Source organism: Ictidomys tridecemlineatus, chromosome 7 (assembly GCF_052094955.1).
Source record: "Ictidomys tridecemlineatus isolate mIctTri1 chromosome 7, mIctTri1.hap1, whole genome shotgun sequence".
Taxonomy (NCBI): Eukaryota; Metazoa; Chordata; class Mammalia; order Rodentia; family Sciuridae; genus Ictidomys; species Ictidomys tridecemlineatus.
In genome coordinates, this window is record NC_135483.1 from 39,633,187 (window position 1) to 39,657,549 (window position 24,363).

Here is a 24,363-nt window from a genome sequence, read left to right on the forward strand (position 1 = left end):
CAGGATGAGCGATTATTTGTGTTGTGTTTTGCCACCAAGTCTCTTTATTGCTCTCCCAGGCAGATCTGATAGAGTTCCTCCGAACAGCCCGGAAAGGATGTGAACCTGGGGAAGTTTCTAGTCAGTTACTTCATTGGCTGTGGTTGTGGCATTGATAAATTTTATTTTGTAGTCCTTTAAAGAAAAAAAAAAATCTACTCATTTCTCAAAATGGTGTTTCTGCCAAATACGGTTATGTATTTTTTAACCCGCGGTTAAATACCAGTAATAAAACAAAAATTCCTTAGTGTGTGAAATGTTGTTGAAAATACTTTTCAGACTCTTCCAACTTGTTATGTGTAGGTAGTGAGCACTACTAAAATTCAAATGATTAATTGCTTTCGTGTTAAAATTTGTTTAAAAAATTAATCCTAACTTGAACCATATTTAAGATTATAATGGTAGATTAATAGTAGAAGTTGGATAAAGTTTAGTCAGGTGTTGATGAGCTGGAAGACCTAAACATACACACACACCACTTTAAAAGAGAAAATGTCAAGTTCACAAAAGAGCGATTTATATGCTATATCCAAGCAAACTAGACATGGAGAAACTTCCCTTCGTACATTTGGCCCTAATGGCAAAGTCTCAGCCTACAGAGATGTTTCTCTGGCAATGCCCTTAAATTAATCCCTGTGCTTCTCCAACCACAAAGAATAAGCTCCAAGTGATGACTACTTAGATGAATGATCAGATCACATTGCTTATGTCAGCTCCTCAAACTGATGTCAGCAGGATGATGAAGTACATATAGGCCCAGCCTACACAAGGTAAAACTGAATTCTAATGGAAGTACTAATCTAAACTCTGTACAAATAGACAAGTAGCAGTGCATGCTGGCACATACCTATAATCCCAGAGATTCAGGAGGCTGAGGCAAGAAGATCACAAGTTTGAAGTCAACCTGGACATTTTATAGTGAGATCCTGGTCTCAATAAAATTTAAAAGGGTTGGGGATGTTACTCAGTAATAGAGCACCTCCTGAGTTCAGTCCTCAATAGTGCAATATATATATATATATATATATATATATATATATATATATATATAATACGTAAATACTCTTTACATAAATAAAGAGTATGTATGTAAAATATTTCAAGCATAAAATGTATATAAGCACACATACCTGCATAAAAAAGCAATAAGGATTATATAAATAAAATAATTCAAGCATAAAAATATGTAAGTACATATACTTACATAAGTACATTAATAACTATAAAACAAAATATGAGTAAGGCATATAAGCATAAGTTTTAAGTATATAAAAAAAAGGATACAAATACCATAAAAGCAATGATTTCTTCAGTATTTAGATGTTTTGTGACTGTCTTCTGCTCATTTGCAGGAGCAGAAGGAATTCTTACGCATATCTACCATGAGCCTAGTTACCTGCCCTACAGGCTTTACCTGCACAGACACAGCCAGGTCACACACAATAACTTGGAAAAAAATGAGATTTTCTTATGAATGGTCCTTTTTTCATGCAAGTGTTTTTATTATTTATTGTAACTTTTTTTCTTTGTGGTACTTGGAATTGAACCCAGGGACTTACACATCCTAGGCCAGTACTCTACCACTGAGCTACATGCCCAGCCCTCTTTTATTTTTATTTTAAGACAATGTCTCACTAAGTTGTCCAAGCTGGCCTTGAACTTGCAATTCTCTTACCTCAGCCTCCCAAGTAGCTGGGATTACAGACTCATGCCACCACACAGGCTATTTATTTAATATAACTTTAATGCTACTAAGGAACTTGACATGAAATGAAATTTCACTTACAATGTGGCTTTGCCATAACCCAATTTTTATATAAAGAAAAACACTGAAAAAATGTGTAAAAATCAAGCAGTCTTTAAAAAAAAAATAGGGGAGGGGAAGCTATAACATACCTAATTTGTATACTACATCTCAGTAAAATCAGTAATTTTACAAAAGCTGATGGTATTCTGCTATAATTCTCAGTTGTTAACCTATAATTTCTAAGGAAAGAACATGGGAAATCCATTTCCCTACAGAGTATTCCTGAGGTTCACAACTTCTGAGTTTCAAATTCAACTTGAACCTTCTGGGGTTCAAGTTTGTTTGCTCTCAGTGATACATAGTTTCCTGTTTATAAGGAAAAAAAGAAAGAAAGTCCTAAAAAGCTTATTAAAAAAAAAAAACTCAAAAGGCTTCTTGGATCTTGACCCCCTCTTGCAAAACAACATTTTGATGAGTTAAGTGTCGATAAATCTAAAACATATGATTAAATTTCCATTAAAATGCACATGGGTTTAAAATTTCTGGGCAAAAAAAAAATTAAAATAAAATAAAAAACCAGCTTTATGTTTTGCTGACCCCATAGCCCTTAAAAAGTGGTTGGGTGCATCCAAAGCGTCACCAAGTTTGCCATCCGTACAGGAATATACCTTTCCAAGTCTCTAATGTAATGTTCTTCATTTTAGTGTACCATTCATCACCCCAGAGCTTTGCCACAGAGGCAAGTGCCAATATGACCTTCATCCGGCCATCTGGTATGCTCCCCTCAGCCTGCACCCTGCAGTCTAGGCCCCCACCACCCCTGAGGGAGTGGGTCCAGGCCAGGATGTGCTAACGCCAGAACTACCCTAGGAGGTTTGGCCTCTCCAGACTGTTCCAAATACCATGAAAAAAAACAGAGAAGTGCACCTGGGGAGACAGGAGAGAGTGTCCCAGCTCGCCACACCCAAGTCTCTGGGAAGACCCCTCCCCACCATGAAGAAAAGAACTGGTTTTTCCATGCACTGATCAAAGTGTCAAGTTTTGTCATTTGCCCCTCTTTACTGTACTCTAACCTAAACTCTCCCTTTGGTTTGCTTCAGCAAATACTGGCAATGAATCAAAGAAGCACTGTAAGACCACAGATCTCGTTTTCAAACTAAACATGGAAAGTAAACAGAGAGGGCGGGAGGGAAGGATCTGAGCATGCTCATTCTCCTCAGGGACTTGTTCCTTATGACACCCCACACTGCCTGCACTGTGAAAAGAGCCCTCGATGGAGTTTCCAAAAGTGAATTTTAGTGTCTCCAGGTGCTCTGTAAAATCCTAGAAGTGTTCAGCCAACAGGGGCCTTACAGGACTTGTCATCTCCAATCTGTTCCTGCATTACAAATGAGGAAAATGAGACCCAGAGCAGCTGAGACTCAGACATTGCACAGCTGGTTGATAATGGGTCCACTAAGCTTGAGCCCAGAGTCATCTTCACTGTGCCAGGCTTACTGTTTACCTTTAGCCCCTGGTCCTTGGTGGCTTATCTGTTTAAGAGTGACAAGGTAGGAATCTGTGACTAGATAGGTGAATCATCTGAGCTAAATGATGATCCGCGCAAAGAGCAAAAGTCTAGAGAACTTACAGAAGAAGGTGGCAATTCATTTGGATATTCTCTTTGTCCTGGGAAGACACAGCAAATTTCTTTCAAATCCAGGGTTAAAGATGTAGCTCAGCATTAGAACACCAATCTAGTGTATATGAGACTCAAAAAAAATAAAATAAAATAAATCCATCTTATTCCACCATCTTTTTTTATTACCCTAAAGCTGTATGAAGACATGAATGGTGTGAATATACTTTGTACAACTAAAGATATGAAAAATTGTGCTCTGTATGTATAATAAGAATTGTAATGCATTCTGTTGTCATATATAACAAATTAGAATTAAAAAAAAATTAAAGGTTAGGCTGAAGATGTCATGAATTTTTAGTCTTTTGTCATCATTCTGTGGGAAATGGGAGCCATCGAAGAGTTTCCATTGAAGAGTTTGCCTTGTCCACGGATCACTCTCCCTGTATGTGGGTCAGGGTGCAGCAACACTGACTGTGCTGAGCCTGTTTTGAGGAGGCTGCTTCAGCGTCCCAGGCAGAGATGTGAGCTGACCTGGGGTTTCATGGCAGTGGACAAGACGTTGGTGAACAGTGTCAAGGGACTTTTTTCAAGGGTAGAATTGGAAAGATAATTTTCAATCTCTCTCTTTAGTTTTGTATTCTGCATTAAATTCAAGTATCTAAAGGAATTCCCATAAATCTCTGATTTTTGAGTGATTTAAAAATATTTCTCTTTAATAAAGCCCAATTTATCAACATATGTCTTCATTATCTCCTGTTTAAAACCTTAGTAGTAACTACCTCTCCTTTATGGCAAAACCTGCACATATTCATATTTCAGAATCAAATGACAATCAGCAAGATAATTTACTTTTAAAAGTTTTCAAAGTTAGAATATGCAATATATTATACATGACTTATTATAAAACATAAGTATATTTAAAATTACATGATATAATGTATTTTTCTTTAAATGATAATGTCTGCCAGAGTTTTCAAATTTGGACTTTTTCTTTAAGAAAATGTTCAGATAATTTCATCAAACTCTGACTAAAATGTTTGGGTTTTGACTGTACTTCTTATATAAGTATGCATTTTTTCATTCTCATAGATTAAATTCATTTTATGCAAATAAATAAATAAATCCAATGTCTTAGAGATTAATATTTAACAATGGCACCCTGGGCCATGAACCATGCTGGGCACCACTGAAGAATGAAACTGGCAACAGGAAAAGCACATTTAAGTTATTCAAAGTAATAATACAATGTATATGTATGTGTGCATTTTCACACGCCCCTTGAAAGGACAGATGCATATCTTAGGAAGTAACAAGAGAGAAGCTATCTTTTCTTTCCTGCTCTGAAAGGCTCTCTACAGCGCCCTCTGGGGTCATGAATAGAAAATGAAGCTGAAGGTACTTAAGTGGCAAAGCCTCCAACAGCAAAGACCTTTCCAAGGTCGCTGTGGTTCTACACTTGGAAGTCTGCACCCTTGAACACAGCATTTACCTTTACAGGGAATGTTCTACAAGTTAGTTCTAAGTAAAATAGAATAGTCACTGCTTTTTTTTCAAAGTCTCTAGAAAAATCCAAAGATCAAAAATCCCTCCTTCTCGCTGGTCTGATGCCTAGTACGTTACTCTTGGAGAATGTTCCCATTATCTATGGCTTTATAGCACATCATCTCAATTATTAGTGACTTAAAAAACAAAGATCTCTTTTTTTTATCTCTCACAGTTCTGGCCCAACCAGTCAGGTCTCATCATCCACATGATGTGGCCAAGGCCCATGTGCAGTTGAGGTCACTTTTTGACCAGAAAGCCCACGCACCCATGACCTCTCAATGTGGCTGGATCTTGTTGGCTCTATGTTCTGAGAAATGGTATCTCAAGAGTGAATATCCTAAGGAGGAAGGTAGAAAGCTCCAGTTCTGTGAATGGTTGGCCCGGAGCAATCAAAAGGTTACTTCCACTGTGTTGTTCATCATGTCCATCTGACCCAACCCAGATTCTCTTAGTGGAATGACAAAGAATGTTTGGCCATAGATAGTCCCCCACAAAGCATCCTTCCTGTGGTGGACTTACATGCTAGCACTGTTCTAAACCATCATTGCAGTTCGTGTAAACACGATTGGATCCTTTTCTGTGGAGTAGCTCTATATGAAGAAGAGTATGTAAAGCATTAAAAGCATGGCCCCTGTTCTGTACCCCCTTCTGAATCTATGCATACCCTTTGCCAGGTAATTCAGCAGTGCTCTCCTCTGAGACTCTAGGTTCATCTGTGTGATTTACCTCAGCCAATGAGATGTTAGCAAATGTGATGCAAGAAGTTTTGAAGAGCACTTCACAATCCAGCTTGCCCTCCCTCTTGCCAACACCACAAGAACATGCCTGGCTCACCTGATAAGAGGTACAAGACACCTGGCACAAATCAAGTCACCCAGCTGAGGCCACCTCAGATCACTAACCAGCCAGCTGACCACTAACAGGTAAGAAAGTCAAGCCAAAATCAGCCCACTAGCCAATCCCCAGCTAACTCCAGAATGAGAACGAATACTAAGTATACCATTAAAGTTAGATAGCCATTTGTTACTCAGCCTTACGATGGCAATAGGTAACCAACAGAATAAGAATGCTGGGACTGGAGATGTCGAGTTTGTTCTCAAAAGACAAAAGAGACAGAAATCAAACTTGACAAGCTTTCAATGTCTGCCTAAGGCCAACAGTGACTATTGCTGTGTACCTTTATTAAGTATTCAATAGATTGAACTGTAGGTATTTCACAGAAGTGATTCGTTTGCAGTAGGGAATCATTTGGCACCAAGAGACTGGGGCTTATGAACAGCTTGTGATGACAACAGGAAAGTGCAAAGAAAGAGCCCCATTTGGTTTTGCTGGACTCAGTCACATCCATGGGCACTTGGGGCTGGATGCAGCTCAGCAGAGCCCAGAGCAAAATGACAAATGGGGCCACTGAGTGCTCGTACATGGTGGGGAGGGGTGGCCTTTGGCTACGGTTCATTAAGGAGATGGAAGTTTCTCCTTGAAAACCTGGGCAGCAGCTTTGAGAGTCTTTCCAAGGATTTAGTCCTGACTTTAACAGGCCTATGTAAAGGTTTCTTTTGTCTGAGTTTGGGTGTTTTGCAAGGTTTTAGCCATTGAGCTTATTTATTTTCTTTGCCATAAATTATAAGCATAATGTGTGTGCATATAATATATGTGTATAAGTATATAACTATATACACATCTGTGTGTCTGAATATATATCTATCTCAATCCATATGAGTATACTAGAGTAAGTCCTATAGGAGCTATAATAAATAATGGAAAATGCATGGAGCCCTTAAAAAATGGTAATAATCCATGATTCACATTGTCTGTGACAGCCACACAGAAATTATAGCCTCCTTGCAGGTGCAGTTTTACAGATATTGCTATCTTTTTTTCAAGCAAACAGCCTCTGTTATCATGATGACTGTAAATTGTCTTATTATGTAACACACTGCTCTGAGCTTATGCAATCCAGTTTAACAAGCGGTTCTCAGCAGTGAATAGCTTTTTTACATGGCAAGATAGATCCCCAAAATGTGCAACACCGTTATGTGTAAGCAAAACTACATCTAACCATAAATTTAGGAACAAGAAAATAAACTGAATTCTCATGGTAACATAAGTTATTGCCTTTCAGCCCTCTCTCTTTCATTTAAAATCTTTAATTAAATTATATATATATATATATATAGTCACACAAATGAACAAATGGTTAGGCATCCAATAACAGAAGAGATTCTCATTCAGTTTCTTAGGCATGACAGGTATGTTTTCTTTGATTCATGGGGGTAAGGTCATATAAATGAACACAAAAAATTAATGTAAAGGAGCTAAGGTCATAAATTATTAACAGAACCTATACTTTGATGCTTATAAAGTTTTCAAATACCTAATGAACACTTATTTTAAAAATGCCAAGTAAGCTGGGCATGTGGTGCATGTCTGTAATCTTAGTGGCTCAGGAAGCTGAGGCAGGAAGATTGCAAGTTCAAAGCCAACCTCAGCAACTTAGTGAGGCCCTAAGCAAATTAGGATGACTCTGTCTCAAAATTAAAAATTCTAAAAAGGCCTGGGGATATGGCTAAGTGATTAAGGACTCCTGGATTCAATTTCTGATTCCAAAAGAATAAAGAATGTGTATACTCAACTCAGAATAGATACTCCACTCTGTGGTGGTGGGATCTTCATACTATGGTTAAAGCTCTTTTTTTACACGACCTAGATGAGAGCAACTAAAACATTTTAAAGACAAGGAAATATCTTTAGGGGCGGACCCCTCCACAAATAGTCAGGTACTTAATCTCCCTGAGCTTTGCATACGAAGTGTACAAAGAGAGAAAAGAACTGAAGGGAGAGAGAAGGCAAGCCACTTCTGAAGATCTGGCCAGATTCACAGACTTTCAGTTTTCCCTGTGGAGAGCCATACTCTCTAGGTAGGTAGGAAGCAAGTGTGAAAACCTGTATTGGAAAGGATGGAAGAAATTGATCAAAGCAATGTGTGGACTTTCATAAGTAAATTATCCACTTCTGATCCTTTTTTTTTTCTGATACAAAATTCTTTGGGACAATAGACCATACAAAAATACATAGATTTTTGCTAAGTCCCATTCTAAAATTTATCTTCTGTCCAGATGAAAGGAAAAAATCTTCCCTCCTCCATCCCTTCCTCTCTTCCTCCCTGCTGGTGCATTCTGGGTGACAACTAGTTCCCTTTTACCTAGAAATCTCAGAAAGTTAGGGTCATGTCAAACAATAACAATAATAATCACTTACTAAACACTTAAAAGGTAACGGGCCTTGCCCTGAGTGGGTTACATCATCATCTCACTCAAATCTTCCCAAACTCCAAGGTTTGAGCCAACTCCTGGATAATGGGTGGGAAACTGAGGCTTGAGAAACTTCATAGGTCATGGAGGGCATTCCTTTGCTTTAGGGTGGAGGTGCCCTGACCAGTCTTAACCAGCTGGGAAGTAGCATAGTTCAAGTTTTCTAGCCACCAGCCAGATATGTATCCTTGATTACAAGGCTGATCCTAGAATACTCTTCATGGGTGGCAATGGGCCAGTGCCTGGGGAGAAAAAAAAATGCCATTAGCCAGGCTTCTCCTGGAAGAGTGGAAGACCATCTTCTCATCTCCAGACTCTTCCCATCTCCTCGAGACACCCCCCATTCTACCAGCCAGCATCGTGGAAATCAGCCAGAGCAGCTTTCCACATTTCCATGCGAGCCAGGCCCACCCCACCCACGAGAATGGGGCTCTATTTTACTGTCTTACCTGACGAAGCCTCACATGGGCTTGGTGTCATTCTGCTGTTGGTAAAGCATTTCCAACTTTTACCAAGAACTTAGGGTTGGGTTTGGACAAACCTAAAAGATATTTTGCCCTGAGCTTTTTCCCATAATTTTAAACCTAAATGTATTTTATGAGAAATTTAATCCGTATGTTTCTGATTAATTTGTAAGAGCCATTTGATGTCCAAGGGCCTTTTAAGTTTTTATAAGCCTTTTAAAGACTTTCACTTAGAGACGTTTTGCCAAAAGAAAATGAACTCAGATCCCCTATCGTTGAAGTTCAGTCCCAACCTCAGCAATGATGGGACTCTGCTGAAGCAAACGATATTGCCTGCTGCTCTAAACTGATCATCCACAGCTGTGCTGCATGTAACTAACTCATCACTTATTCCTTTGCACAAGGCTCCCAGTGAGATGTTGCTTATCACATAAATGGGATGCTGGCTAAGTTACACTGCCAAACACATATCTCATAATTTAGCCTATGTCTACACCCAGCTACCAGAGAGCTTCTTGCAGTCAAGTTGGATGGTTGATTCAGTAAAGCATTAAGATCAATCCCCATAGAAAGGCTAAAGAGTTTCTTGTTACCATCTAGGATTATTTCCATATTGACAATGTGGCTTCTACTTCCAGCTCTTTAAATATTAGCTATGTGGCCCTGGACAAGTCACTTATTATCTTTAAGACCCCTTCCCCTTAACTATAGAATAGAAATTATAATTTATGAACACTTTAAGGGTTAAAGATATAATGTCTGTCAAATGCTTGAATTATAGTAGAGAAGTCTTTCCTAAATTTTAGTCTGTGGATAGACAGGACAAGAAGGAGATGACAGATAAGAAGAAAAGGATAGAATTGAACATCATAAAAATTATCTATGAAGCCAGGCACAGTGGCACATGACTGTAATCCCAGCTACCCAGAGGCTTAAGCTGGAGGATGATGAGTTCAAGACCAGCACAAGCAACAGAGCAAGACCCCAGTCTTAAAAAATAATAATAATCATAATCATCTGTGGAGCATGTGTATAATGCCAATTCCTGGACCTCAATTCAAAAGTCTGCTTTAGTATATCTGAGGTGAGGACCAAGAATTTGCACTGTGACAAGTTTCTTGAGCAACAGAGGTAGCCTGAGGACCACACTTTGAGAAACAATAATTTATGGTAATGTGAAGGAAGGAGAAAGAATAACATGTAACAGATTGTAATGAGATGATGATAATGATGAAATATGTTGCCAAACTAAACAAAGAAAGATTATAAAACACTTCAGGGGAAAATAATGTGCACTACAGCTTCTGGATACCTGATTAATTACTTGTGTTTCTCAGAAAAGAAACATAAGCACACACATACAAGCAAATCTATGGCTATATTCTAGTGAATGTTCAAAATGGGCTCAATGTCTTGCAGACTCATGGTGGGAAAGTAAATTGTTACAGTCATTACGGAAAACATGTGGATGGCCCTAAAGAAATTGAAAATAGAATTGCAATATGACTCAGCAATTCCTCTACTCCTTTGTACCCAAAGGAAATAAAATCACTACCTCATAACAATATCTGTGCTCCCACATTTATTGAAGCATTATTCATGATAACCAAGATGCAGAAACAAGCATGTGTCAACCAATAAATGAACAAAGAAATTGTGATGTAGTGTGTGGTGTGTGTGTGTGTGTGTGTGTGTGTGTGTGTGTGTGTGAGAGAGAGAGAGAGAGAGAGAGAGAGAGAGAGAGAGAGAGAGAGGGGGAATATTATTCAGCCTTAAGAAAGGAGATCTTGCTGTTTGCCATTTGGGATAAATGGTTATATCTGTTGAAATAAGGATAATACCATGGATCAACCCAAGTGAAATAAGCCATATGCAGCAAGAAAAGCACTATATAGTCATACTTAGGTGTGGAGTCAGAGAGAGAGAGAGAGAGAGAGAGAGAGAGAGAGAGAGAGAGAGAGAGAGAAGAAAGGCTTGAATATATAAAAATAGAAACATCCCCGCCTGCAACAATTGGTCAGAGACTTCTTTTCTCACCCTGCCTCCTAATGGTATCCCATGTCCCTCTGGATTACCTCATTCCAGTCACTTAGAAAACTTCTCCACCTGATTAAGTTCCAGCCCCTCACATTCTAGGCTCCCCTCAAAGAGGAATAGCCATCAGTGGCCCAAGGAGAATCAAGAATATTTGAGCAAAATAAAAAAATTAGTTCTGCCCTAATGTAAAACGGCTGGAACTCGAATATCATATAATAGAATGAGGACATTTTCAGGGAAGGAGCGATGGAAGGTGGTAAAAGACAAGTACTGTGCATGCAGAATTAACTGCTCATGAAGAAATAGTATAAATTCAGAGGCTGTTACCAAAACATAGAAAATCATGAGCTGTATGGATAAGAGGTGTCCTGTGGTGGTTGAGTTTGGGGCTGAGTTTGAACTACTGGAAATATGTTCACCAAGGCTGAAATGTAAGAATACAAGGCCACCTTTTAAAACTTGAGGAATGTAAGTTTGGGGAAAATAAAAGGAAGCACTATTTCACAAAGTAAAGATTAGATTTGTGGAATTCAATACAAGAGAGTGTGTAAAAGGGGGAAACATAAATCATGTCCCAAAGGATTGGAAGAAATTTATGAATGGCCAAGCCAGAATCAGCTACAAGTACAATCTAAGTTGTAACTAAGTTTTTAAATTTCCATCAAGCCTTGCTTGAGGTTGAGGCCTGCATCAGAGTTGTCCCAACAGGCTGGTGGCCCTGTGGCAGCCAGAGGATTCACTTCATTTAGAGAGACTGGGTAAGTAAATAAATATATTAAAGATCAAAATATATACATATATATTAAAGACCATGGAGTTTAAATTTCTCACTATTGGAGAAGAAAAGTACAAATATGGAAAGGGGAAACCAGAACAGTGGCCAACATCTATAGTCCCAGGCACTTGGGAGGCCAATGAAGGAGAACCACAAGTTGAAGCCAATCTCACCAACCTCGTAAGACCCTGTCTTAACATACAAAAGTAAAAAGAGCTAGGGTTTTGGCTCAGCAATGGAGTGCCCCTGAATTCAATCCCCAGTACCAAAAAAAAATGGGGGGGGCAATAATAAACCCTGTAGTATTTGATTAAAATTGAAGGAAGTGGTGTGGATTTATTACTTTCAATAGATAGAGGTTGATCTAGAGATAAATACAAATGAAAATATGCTAATATTCATTTACACAGATATATATTGCCTAGTTCTGTCTTCTGAAAGAGATGAGGAGCAGTTCCATCTCAGTAACAAGGAGCATAACTAGGACTCTGATATTTGGAAATCATTCCAAATGCCAGTCTCCACTAAAAGAAACCCAGGCTCCTTGGAGGAATGGTTGATTCCAACACTAGATTAGGGAAAGAGCAAGGATAGCCTTGAACATGTGGGGCAGATAAGGAAATGTTCAAAGAGTGACAGGGACACGTCAAAAGGACACAGAAGCCAGGTTGAAGGGTTTCCCACTGACTAAGCCTGGGACAACTTGAGCAGCCTAATAACTAGTGATAGCAATGAATTACAACCCACTGAATAAAATAGGAATCTAGGAGTTCACATGCACAAATAAATGACAAAACCAACGAGGAGTAAAGAAAGATCTTTCTTACAGCAGAGCATCTACCAAATAAATAAAGAATGATAGAACTACAAAATCACCAGTCAGCGACCATCGTAATACTGACAGGCAAGATACAGCAATCGTTTAGGAGACTTGTGAATAAAAATGGCATGAAGGGTGAGCTTTGCAAGGTCCCCAAGTTTCTGCCCACAAAATTCTTATTAATTGAAAAGGGGGAAGAAACTTCACAGGGATGAAATCTGCCAGATGCCATCTTTACCAAGTCAGCCAAGTGAATGGCTTTGGTAATAGGGCAAATCAATGTTATGTGCCATGCTTTATAGTATAATATGAAGACTCACTATTGGAATATCCCAGCCAACACCAAATACCATTGGTCTAGCCATAAATAAACACTGGACAAAGCCAAATTGAATGATAGTCTACAAAATGACTGGCCCATAATCTTTAAAAAATGTCAAGATCATGAAAATCATAGAAAGTCTGAGAAACTGTTTCAAACCGAAGGAGACTAAACAGATGATAACTAAGAGCAACATAATTTTGACCTGCATCCTTGAGCTATAAAGAACATTATTGAGACCATTGGCAAAACTTGAATGAGGTCTCTGGCTGAAGGATATACAAGAGTTCTTTGTACTTTTCTTGCAACTTTCCTGTAAGTTTGAAATTGTCTTAAAATTTTAAAAAATATATATTAAAATCTCCTTAAATGCATTTTAGATATCTATAGACTCCAGAAAAACCAAAAGCAAAATCAAATACAAATGACAAACTGAAGGTTGGCAAAAAAGGGAAGATTGGCCGTGGGAAGACACACAAAGTTTCCTGAGTATTTATTACTTGGGTCAACCCTGTACGAAGGCGTACTATGTAGGATAGACTGTGATTACACATCAGCATGGCAGTAGCTGTTGTCCCAAACTTAAAGTGGGCCATCTTTACTGAAATCACAGGACCCTAAAACTATCCGTGACTCTATAATGATTATCAGAATCATCTTCAAAAGTCAAAGGAAGAGCCATCAATTCTCTTGCTCTTTACAAACAGTCATTGTACACATCTCCCTGACTAATGCCTGAAGGCACAAACCTTGTGGATAATAATGGAGGCATTTTAAGAAAGGAAAGGGGAAGATAGTAAAATTATACAGGCAAAGTTTGTAAAAACCCAATTGCAGAGGACTCAATTTCTGTATCTGTCCATGTTTGCTTGGCCCACCCTTCTCCCATGACAGCTGCTACCACAGCCTCATCTCCTAGCTCAAACCCACAAGCTATCTGAGCCTCCCCAGGAGGGAGGAAAAGACTAACAAAGCCACTATGGTGTCCTCTGCAGAGGCTTTGCAAGAGCTCCAACACCCAGCTCCACCCAAGGGTTCAAGGCCATGTTTCAGGGCATGAAATCTGTCAAACTCAACAGCTACCTAAAGGTGCCAGGTAGCACATCCCCTAAGTGCAGTGGCATTAATACTCCATGGTTACATTTTGCATGATGAAAAATGACTCAAAATGATTCCAAACTATGGTGGCTCTGCCTGGTCTGTGTAGAAGACACAGTCCTTGCTTGATTTGAGGTATTTTTTCTTATGAAAGAGTAGGCAGATGTGTAATGCACCATCCAGCATTTGCTTTCCCCTCTTTCTCTGTCTCACTTCCTTTTGTGTCTTTTATTTGCTGCCAGAAGATTGCATCTCCAGTAAATCCCTAAACTATAAACTTCAGCTCAGGCTTCATTTTCTAGAAAATGTGTGTTAGTGTAATTTTTCCTAAAGCTAAATAGCATTCACTAAAGGACTTCTATGAACTTTTAACATAATGGTGTGCATTTTGACCCTCCAAAATCAGAGTAATGTGTGCTACAGCTCAATTATGTTTTAACACAGAACTCTTTCTTTTGAAAACATCTTACAAAAACAGTGTTCCAGAGAACAAAAATGGGGAGAAAGTTAGTATTATAGATTTCCATTATCAAAACAGGTCTTTGCTCTATGAATTTGAATGTTGTGCAAATTTAATCTTTCCTTCCCAAACATACAATTGATATGCAATAAAAATGCATAAATAACACCATTATTCTTGAGACTATGTTGTAAAATTGACCCATAGAAGATAAGGGGATATGAAAAGTGCTTTATAAATTCTAATTACATAAGATGTTTATAATAGTTAATATACAGATCTCCACCTGACAGACAAAATCTAAGCCTTTACATACCACCCCAAAGTAGACATTATCCCCATAAGACAGATGAGGAAACTGAGACACATGGAAGTTTGTCACTTAACCAAGTTCCAGCCAGTCCACAATTTGAACCTAGAACCTGTATTCTTAACTACCATGTATCATCTCTATGTGATGATTAGTTTGTACTTTGCATTTAACCCTACAAAGAACATAAGACATGATAGGGTTATTTTTTAATTTCCAGCTAACTCAATATAATATAAATAAATGAGGCTGTTGGACAACTCCCCAAAGCTTTGAAAGAAAAGTCTTCTTTTGATGCCCCCAAATTATTTTTACCTTTTTTTTTTTTTTTTTTTTTTTTTGGTACCAGGAATTGAACCCAGAGAGGCTTAACCACTAAGCCGCATCTCCAGCCCTATTTATTTGTTTGTTTGTTTTAGACAGGGTCTTGCTAAGTTTCTTAGGGCCTTACTAGGTTGCTGAGGCTGGCTTTGAACTTGCAATCTTCTGTCTCAGCCTCTTGAATCGCTGGGATTACAGGCATGTGCCACTGCATGTGGCATTACCCATATTTTTAACTGGTTCTGCCTATTCAACAAATTGGCACCAAAAGGGACATTCATGATTGAAAGAATTTACCCTGCTGGCTGGGCCTCTCTAGGTGATTCCCTGCTGTGCGGCTTCCTACAGCCCAAGATGCTCTCCTCCTCACCTGGGATCTACTCATGAGCCCTGTATGTCTGCATGTGTTTATCATAAGGGCAGGAAAGGAAGGGGGTGATTAGGAATAGAGAGGAAAAAGAGCAAAAATGGAGAGGTACATTAAATCCATCAGTAAACTGAACACAAAACCTAAGCAAATAAGAATTTTAAAAAGGTCAGGATGAGATGAGGAAAGTCTCCAAGAAGCTAGGTGTGGGACGTGAGGTGAGCAGGGAAAGCAGGTGCTAGAAGGCAGGAGCGCAGGGGAGAGGCAGTCTCTGGAAAGTGGGTATCACTGCTGTAGTGTTGGCCTGCTGGAGCTGTCATAACAAAACACTACAAACAGTGAAACCAGAACAATAGAAATTCGTTTCCCCACAGCTCTGGAGGTTAGCAGTCCAAGATCAAGGTGTTCTAGAATTCTCCTGGTTCTAATAGTATCATTATATGGCCTTCTCTTCAGGCATATGCATCCCTAGTGTTTCCCTCTTCTCATAAAAACACAATCCTATTGGATTAGGGCCCCACCCCGTGACTTCCCTTAACCTTAGTCACCTCATCAATGACTGTATCAGCGTGACCTGAGAGAGTCACACTGGGGATTAGGGCTTCAACATGAGAACTTTAGGGAGAGACAATGCAGTCGCTAATAGCCTTTAAAAACAAAAATGTTTTTGGCACCTATAGGGGTCTTCCTCTCATTTTTCTTAATACCAGTGCAACCTCCATTGAACTCACAGAGATAAGACCCAATCCTATCAGTTTCGTCACCCTCTTTTTATATGTACAACTCTGAAGTGGAATAGATAAATCATACAACAGATATACGTAATTTCAGAAAATGAATATCCTATCCTAACTATAATATCAGGGATAAATAAAGGTATATTTAATAATAACAGAATTTGTGTTTGAATAGGGCAGGACTGTGGTAGAAAACACAGAGATGGTCTGATGCATGCATTCACTGATAGTGAATGTTGCATTTGAGAAAAGATGGTTGAGTAGAGGTCAATGAAAGAAGAAGAATGCTAGCCAGGTGCAGAGGTGCACTCCTATAATCACAGCGGCTCACACCTGTAAGTAATCCCAGAAGCTCCAGAGTCTGAAGCAGGAAGATCGAAAGTTCAAAGCCAGTCTCAGCAACTTAGCAAGGCCCTGTGTAACTTTGGGAGACCCTGTCTCAAAATAAAGAGCGAAAAGGAGGGATCATGAATTGAAATTATTTCCATGAATGAATGAGCTTGTTGGAATGAACTCAACTACTAACTATAACCATCAAGCTCTAATACAAAGGGGGCCTGGGGATGTGGTTCAGTGGTTAAGTACCCCTAAACTCAATCCCTGCTACCAAAAAAAAAGGAAGAAGAAAGGTACTGGCACATACTAAAATATTATCATAATACACACAAAACTCTTGAAACTTTAGGTCTGGAAGCAATAAAGAAAATGGAGATTCCTGACTTTAAAAATCAGGACATTCAAGAGGTGACTGGGAAATGAGGCGGTTTTTGCAGCGTGGGGCAATGCTACATGCCACAAGACATCTTGTATCCTTGAACTTTGCCCACTATGCTTCACAACAACCGAACCCACAGATTTCCAAAATGTCCCCAATGAGAACCACAGTCCTGAAAGTCTATTCCTTGATATAGTTTGCTATCCTGAATCCTGGCATACAGCCACTCAATCATTGTGAAAATGGGCTCACTAGTGAGACTTCTGAATTGTCATTTTTTGGAGGGAGGGCTAGGGGCTGTTATGGCTAAGACTGTAAAACAATCTGCAAAGGTGGTGGTGATACATTAGCTACTGCGTCATCATTCATAAAAACCGAAACACTCATGAAAATAGTTCCATTCTTTTAATAAGTTATAAAAGAATCTTTCTGCCAAAAAAACTCATGGTTTGCAAATTCTGCTTCAAATAAGTGGGTAATGGCAATTCTTGTCTGTCATTAGATACCTTGAAACTTAGACCTTTTATGCTAAGATTCTGGGAAGTTTAGAATATTAGAATCGGTTCCTTTTTAATTATTTTTAGATATACATAACAGGAGAGTATATTTTGACATATTACACGTACATGGAGTAGACTTATTCTAATTAGGATCCCATTCTTGTGGTGTACATGATATGGAGTTTCACTGGTGGCCTGTTTATATATGAACATAGGAAAATGGGAAAAATCATAGAATAGAAAAGGAAACAGATATATTCAGCTACTATTAGGCAGCATCTCTAAACAGTTTGCTTTACACGTTTTATCTCATTTAATCCTTGCTGTAACCTTTAATATTATCATTAACATCCTGAGGCTTAGTAAGGTTAAGTAACTTGTGCAAGTCAAACAGCCAGATTATGGCAGAGCCGAGTTCCAGGCTCCCATCTAAATCAGACTCCAAAGCTCGTATTAACACCATATATCACATTGCTACCAAGACATCAGAGAAGAAGGACTGACATTTATTTTATGTCATATCTATCTGGACTTGCATTTTCACAAACATTATTTTAACAATCCAGAGAGAGGTAGCTATTGTCACATCCCCATTACAGGTGAGCAAATAAGACTAGAGAGGTGAGCATTTGATGGGGGTCACATAGCAAGAGTGTGTCTCCGGTAAGATTGAAAAGCATATTGTGTGCTTTTCACTGTATTATTCTTTAGTCGGGATTCTCCAGAGAAACAGAAGCAAGAGAGGATACATATTTAAAACAGAGGATTTGTTACGACAACTGACTCGTGAAATAGTAGAGACTGAGAAGTCCCACCATATGCCATCTGAAAGCTAACAGGAGAGTCAATGGCATAATTCTCAGTCCAAAGACCTAAGAACCAGGGGTGGGGTGCTAGCGTTGGCTTTTGGTGTGAGTCCCAGAGTCCAAAGGACTGAGAAACAGGAGTTCCAGTATTCAAGGGTCAGAGAAGATGGATGCCCCAGCTCCAGAACAGAGGGCAAATATTCTCCTTCTCCACCTTCTTGTTCAGGCTCTCAGCAGATTAGAAGGTGCGCACCCATGTTGGTGAGGACGGATCTTCCTAACTCAGTCTACAGTTTCAAATGCTGCTCTCTTCCTCACACCTTCACAGACACCCCCAGAAATCACGTTGTACCAGCTATCCAGGTATCCCTTAACCCAACCCAGTTGACACATAAAATCAACCGTCACAGTCACTCAGGGTCGCCTCCACAGTGAACAGCTAGCCACAGGAAGCTCCCAGGCCCTTGCCTGAACCTACACGTTCAAAACAAAAGAGCTACAGTTATTGCTTAGAAAATCTGTTAGAACATCTAAGATGACAAGCCATTTTATTATTCTCAAATAAAAAGATCTCTGTCTGCACAAGCTTTTTGGCTCGGTGGTCCACAGACAGTTGTTTGGCTCCCCTTTGAGTAATATCCTGATATTAAAGGGTAAGGAATGGGGTAAGATTTTCAAACCGTGCACGGAAGGTTTGAATCGTATTGTTCCCTTGGTCAGGATCTGGAAGATCTTGATTTTCCTGCAGTTTCTTGAGTCCTTTTGCAGTTCGGACGACCTGATTTTTTGGTGAGCTTCCAATGATGAAGTCATTTCGTGTTGATCACACCCCTGCGGCCCAGTCTCTGCACAGGCCCTAGGCTGATAAAAATGATATGTCCCTTGTTGCATGCTTTCCCACCCAAAAGCACACCAGGGAGACAAGACATGAAAGTTAAAAAGAAGGGAACTCTTCTACACTGCTGGTAAGAAGGTAAATGGGTATAACCACCTTGAAAAATGTTTGTTTAATAATGCCTACTATAGCCAAACATACGTACACCTGTGGTCCAGTATTTTCATGCCTGGTATATGTCCAGCAAAGATGAGTGGTTTTGAACACTAAAGAACTTGTATAAAAATGTCCCTAGAAACTTTATTATAGTGCCTCAATAGCAAAATAGTCATCCACAAAATATTACACAGCAATGAAAAAGGAAACACTACTAATACTCTCATCAAAATAGATAAGGGGCACATATATAATGCACTTCTCTGTCATGTCACTCACCCACTCAAGATCTACAGAAGTTCACCTTTTCCAGGAGATACAAATGTGCATTCACCACCCCACTCCCAACTACTAAACTTCTCTCACTCCACTCCATGGAGGCTGCTCCCTTCCAACCAGGGAAATCTGTCTTAAGCCAGTCTTGCTCACTTTCGTTCTTCAGATTCAAGAAGACCTGAATTTTATCCAATCTGGTGTTTATTCTCTGGGTGACCTCCTTCTTAGGTTCCTTTTCAAAAATAAAGAGATAAAACTTCCCACCACGTCATCAATTAATATAGAAGATTAAATCCCTCAAGAAACATGGTAACACACTGAGCAAAGTGTCTGGCACATATGACCTCCCAACAGCGATTAGCTTTCTTACCTATTTGGCTTTCTTTCATGCCTCTTCTCAGCCATATTCCAGCTGAAATTACCACTTTTCTCCCAGTGCTCCATAAATTCTCCTCGAAGAACCATGCCCTGGCAAAACCTACCCTGTCCCCATTTTGATTTCCACATAATTTGTACCAGTTGTAGTCTAAACCAAATACAAATGTGTACCCTTTATCTCCAAACACTTTCTTTATCCTACTGTTCCTTGACCCCTCATCCCAGAACCCAGGAGCCTACACCCATTGAACTCTCAATAATTGCTGGGGCCATTTTAATTGGAAGGTATGGGAAAAACTGGTGAAAAGGCTTGAGGGATGGTAACCACTACCTGTCAGTCTGACTTAAAAAGAAGGATTTAGACATTTTAATAAATGATCTACACTTTGGTAACTATTAGTCATGCTTGCCCAACCAACTCAGGAGTAAAGAAAATATTCCTTTTGCTAAATTACAAGAGCAAAGAGCTATTAGGATAATTATCCCGTAACAAATGCCAGAAATAAGTGGCTATCTTGACTTAATTTTATAGACACTTTCCAAAGTATATATTCCAGCTTTGCAAAGAAAGAAAGAAAAGGGGGAAAACGGTATTAATATTGCTCTGATTTTACTAATCCATGAACCCCTGGGAAGAAATCCCTAGATTTATCCTCTAATGGCAACTGGCCACTTTTTCTGTGGACATAAAAGAAGTTCAATTTCTCTGGACATTTTTTTTTTCCTCTGCTACCAGTGAGCTCCAGGGACTGGTAAACTCCTAAAGGAAAACCATAAAAAAAAAAAAAACCATAATCCAGAGAAAACAAAATCCAGCTAGTTAAACTATCACCAATAAGAAGCATAAACAGGAACCATTTTCAATTGCTTGGAATCAAAAGCTCAAATTTAAAAAGCTTCAAAACAAGAGTTTACTGTTTCCCGGACATCTGCAGTTGAAAAAACACAAAAACGGTTCTGGAAAGTGCTGTGGTTTACTTCATACCGAGTGGTTTCCAGGTGCAGAGGGGAACATTGGGGCAGAATTTTTTTAAAAAAAATGAAATGAGTAGGAACCAAAAAGTCTTTTGGAGCCATATTTATAAGCAAGCACCTTTCTCCAGGCGGCTTGGTGATCCTTCACAGGAAAGTGTAGCTCCTTATTTCAGAAGAGACTTATTTGGGGGACAGTTTTACAGATGTCCCTCTGACAAGTTTCATGCTTGTAACCTTCTAGCTCAGAGGTTCTTGGGAGAAGGACTTGGCTTAAAATAATTTGTCATCTTCCCCGTCTGGAGTGACCGACAGATGAAGAGCCTTTAAGATAGCGAGTGCCATCGTCTCAGAAACAGAACTGCCAACCAGCTGTGTAGGCACCTCAGACGGTGGAATAAGCAATAAAAAAGAAAAAAGCAAGAAGGGAATTGCCAACTTCTTGCAACACGGAGCCAGAACCGTTAAGAGCCAAACTGGTCATTTTTCCACCCAGCCAGCCCCAAGGTTGGCATCTGACATCAGTGTGGAGTATGACATCAGAGAATCTCCAGTCACCTGCCTGCCTGACAGGGCCGCTCAAGAAATGTCATGGAACCTAGCAAAGAAGTGAGAGAAGAGGTGGGAGGCAGACTGATGTCAATCAGAGGGTCAACACTCGGTGTTAAACAGACTGCTGTTCAAACTAGCTGAATACACTTAGGTTTCCGTGTGTCCACCAGAGTTTCTGATTGGCAAGCAAGACAAACTGACTTTGGCCAATGTCACAAACTGAAAGCTCGTGTCCCAAAATAAATAAATAAATGCATTCATATTTCGAGGCCCTAACTTCCAGTGCGGCTATATTTGTTGGAAAGCAAATAATTATGGTTAAATGTAGTCCTGGAGTGGGGGACACCCTGATCTAATAGGAGTGGTGTCCTTTTAAGAAGAGAGACCTGAGAGTTTATCCTCTCCCCAGCCCTTTCTTCTCACGCACCAAGTCTTCCTTTGGTTACATGAGACCAAAGTAGCCACCCGCAAGCTAGGAAGAGAACTGCACCAGAAACCAATCTCTGCTGGAATCTTAATCTTTGACTTTCCAGTCTCCAGATTTCTGTCATGGAAGCCATACAGTTTATTATGGCAGCCTGTACAGACTAATACAGCCGGTCAACCCTTCCAGGTGGATGAGGCCTTGCCTCAAATCAGTATGGTTCTAAGAAAAGCAAACGGAGCTGGCTAGTGCAAACATTTAAAATGCCCACTACATGAAATATCATTACAAATCTCTGGCTGGCTCCTCGTTCTTCTGGCATGCACATCACATACTCATGGGGATGGACTTCTGTGGCGACTGCTTCGGGAAAAATGAATTCCAGAGAAGCACCTGCCTACAGGTAGAACTACAGGATCAGATTTTGCCTCTGAGCTACACAGCAATACAGTGCCTGTGTGTCTGTAGCTAACTTCTGACCTCAAGACTTGTAGTACTTGGAGGTCCTTGATTAAACATAAAGCTGAAAAGAAATATAATTATATATATATATACTCACAGGTTCTATCATATCTAAATACCTTCAGATTATGTGTGTTGAACTACTACTGTGTATCCTGGGTTTTTTGTTTTGTTTACTATTAACAATTACTAAGATTTTTATTACATTTGATCTATTCAGATTTTTACTTCTTTTTTTTTCTTTCTACAATTTTATGGGTGCATTAATGACGGGATTTGTTGTTATATATTTGCACATGCACACAGTATAACAATATAATTTGGGCAATATCATTCCCCAGCACTTCCCCCTCCTTCTCCTTCTCCCAACCTTACCCCACCCTGTGATCATGTTTTTGGCATAGAATTTTATTCACGCTAGCTTACTTATTCTTCAAAACAGTTTGTGAAATCAAAAGGTCAACAGTGAGGGATAGAGAAGGAACAGGGCTAGGAGTTTAGTTCCTCTCCTCTATGATCTTGGAAAACAGCAAAAACTACAAACTGCTTCATACAAAACAACCAGAGAGTAAATAAGCAATGTACAAAACGCAGGAAAGTAAGCAGTGCTTGGTGGCCCAAGCCGGTAGTCCCAGACTCCGGAGGCTGATGCAGAAGGGACGGCTCAAGTCCAGGAGTTCAAGAACAGACTGGGGCTGCAGCACTTGCTTAGGAGATGCAAGGTGCTGGATTCCATCTCCAACACTGCAAAAGCAAACCCCCCAAAAGTAGGAAAGTACAACAAAATAATCACATCAGTGCCAAGGTAGGTGGAAAAGACCTCGATTAAGGTCTTGAATCCGGCAAGGAATGATTCTTCTGGGCCTTAATTTCCTCTCCTGTTCATCAAGGTCTGGATTAAATGACCCATAAGAGAACTGGAGGCTCAGCGAGGAGGTCATTCCATGCCTTCTAATGAGTTCAGTAAACAGAGGGTGTGGAACCAGGCAGGGAAGTTTTCTTGGAAAGGGGGAAATTTTCAACCTGTCCTCCTCAGACTCTACACAAATTTCATTACTACAAATTCAATAAAGTCCCTGTGCCCACCTGGAGGCCAAGTCCAATTATCATAGTTCAGTTCAGGCCTGACCTCATTTGACTCCTCTGTTGCCTTTGCACAGCTGATATTTCTGCCTTTTCTCAAACTTCCTCCTCCTCCTCCTTAATGGTCCAGAGACTCTCCTCCCTGGTTTCTCCTTGCCTTCTGGCTACTCCTGGTTCCTCCTCCTGCATCCACCCCTGATGCTCATGTCCCCTGAGGTCTCTCCTTGGCTTTTCTCTTATTCCACGTGTTCTCTCTGATGATCTCACCCTTAGCTGTGTCTTCAACTGCGCAGACCTTCAGATTTATCCGTATTGGAGGAGGCTTCCCCAAGCTCCAGGTCCTTATATCAGCCACCTGCTAGCCAGCGTGTTCCTAATTACTGCAACTGCAACAGGTTCAAAACTGAACTTGTCGGGTCTCCATCTCCAACCTTGCCCTTCCTCCACTTCAGTGAAGGAAGCCAGAGTCTACTCAGGCACCTGGAAGTCATCAAAGCCTCTCTCCCTCACATAATGGGTCTGCAAGTTCTGTCATTTCACCTTCAACATATCTCACAAGCCCAGCACCTCTCTTCCAGGCCCACTGTAATATCTCAGCATTAAGCTCTCAGCCTCTCTTCTGATCACTGCACCTCTCTGCCTACCCATTCCAAACATACCTGAGTAATATTTCTAACATGACTTAATCAGGACCCCCCTCACACCAGCTCAATATCTTTCATATGTTGTCAAATAGAGATGGGATAAAATCCAAACTCCTTGCATAGCCTGCATGGCTTACTAGATCATTGCTTCTGCCCCAGAACGGCTTGTATCAACCTGAACTGTACCATAACTGCTTTACTGTGCTCATTTCATCTTTATATACCCAGTCCTTAATACAATTCCTGAACACAGGACCTTAGGATGCCAGTAAGTACCTATGAGAATGGATGAACAAATACACAGATGCTCCTCAACTTACAGTGGGGTTACATTCTGATAAAATCATCATGTCCCCTGAGGTCACTTAACATCCTGATAATTCAGTGTGAATTTTAAAAATCCATGCTAAAATTAGAGAATGAAGGAGAAAAGCTATATTATATAGTCTCATAGTATCACCCACAAGATACTTAGATACAAAGAGGAAAGTAATTACATTACAGTGAAGACTGGCAGGCTCTGGCTTTAACAAGTGAGCAATTAACATCAGCAATAAGACAAACTGACATCAAGTAACTCCCAATC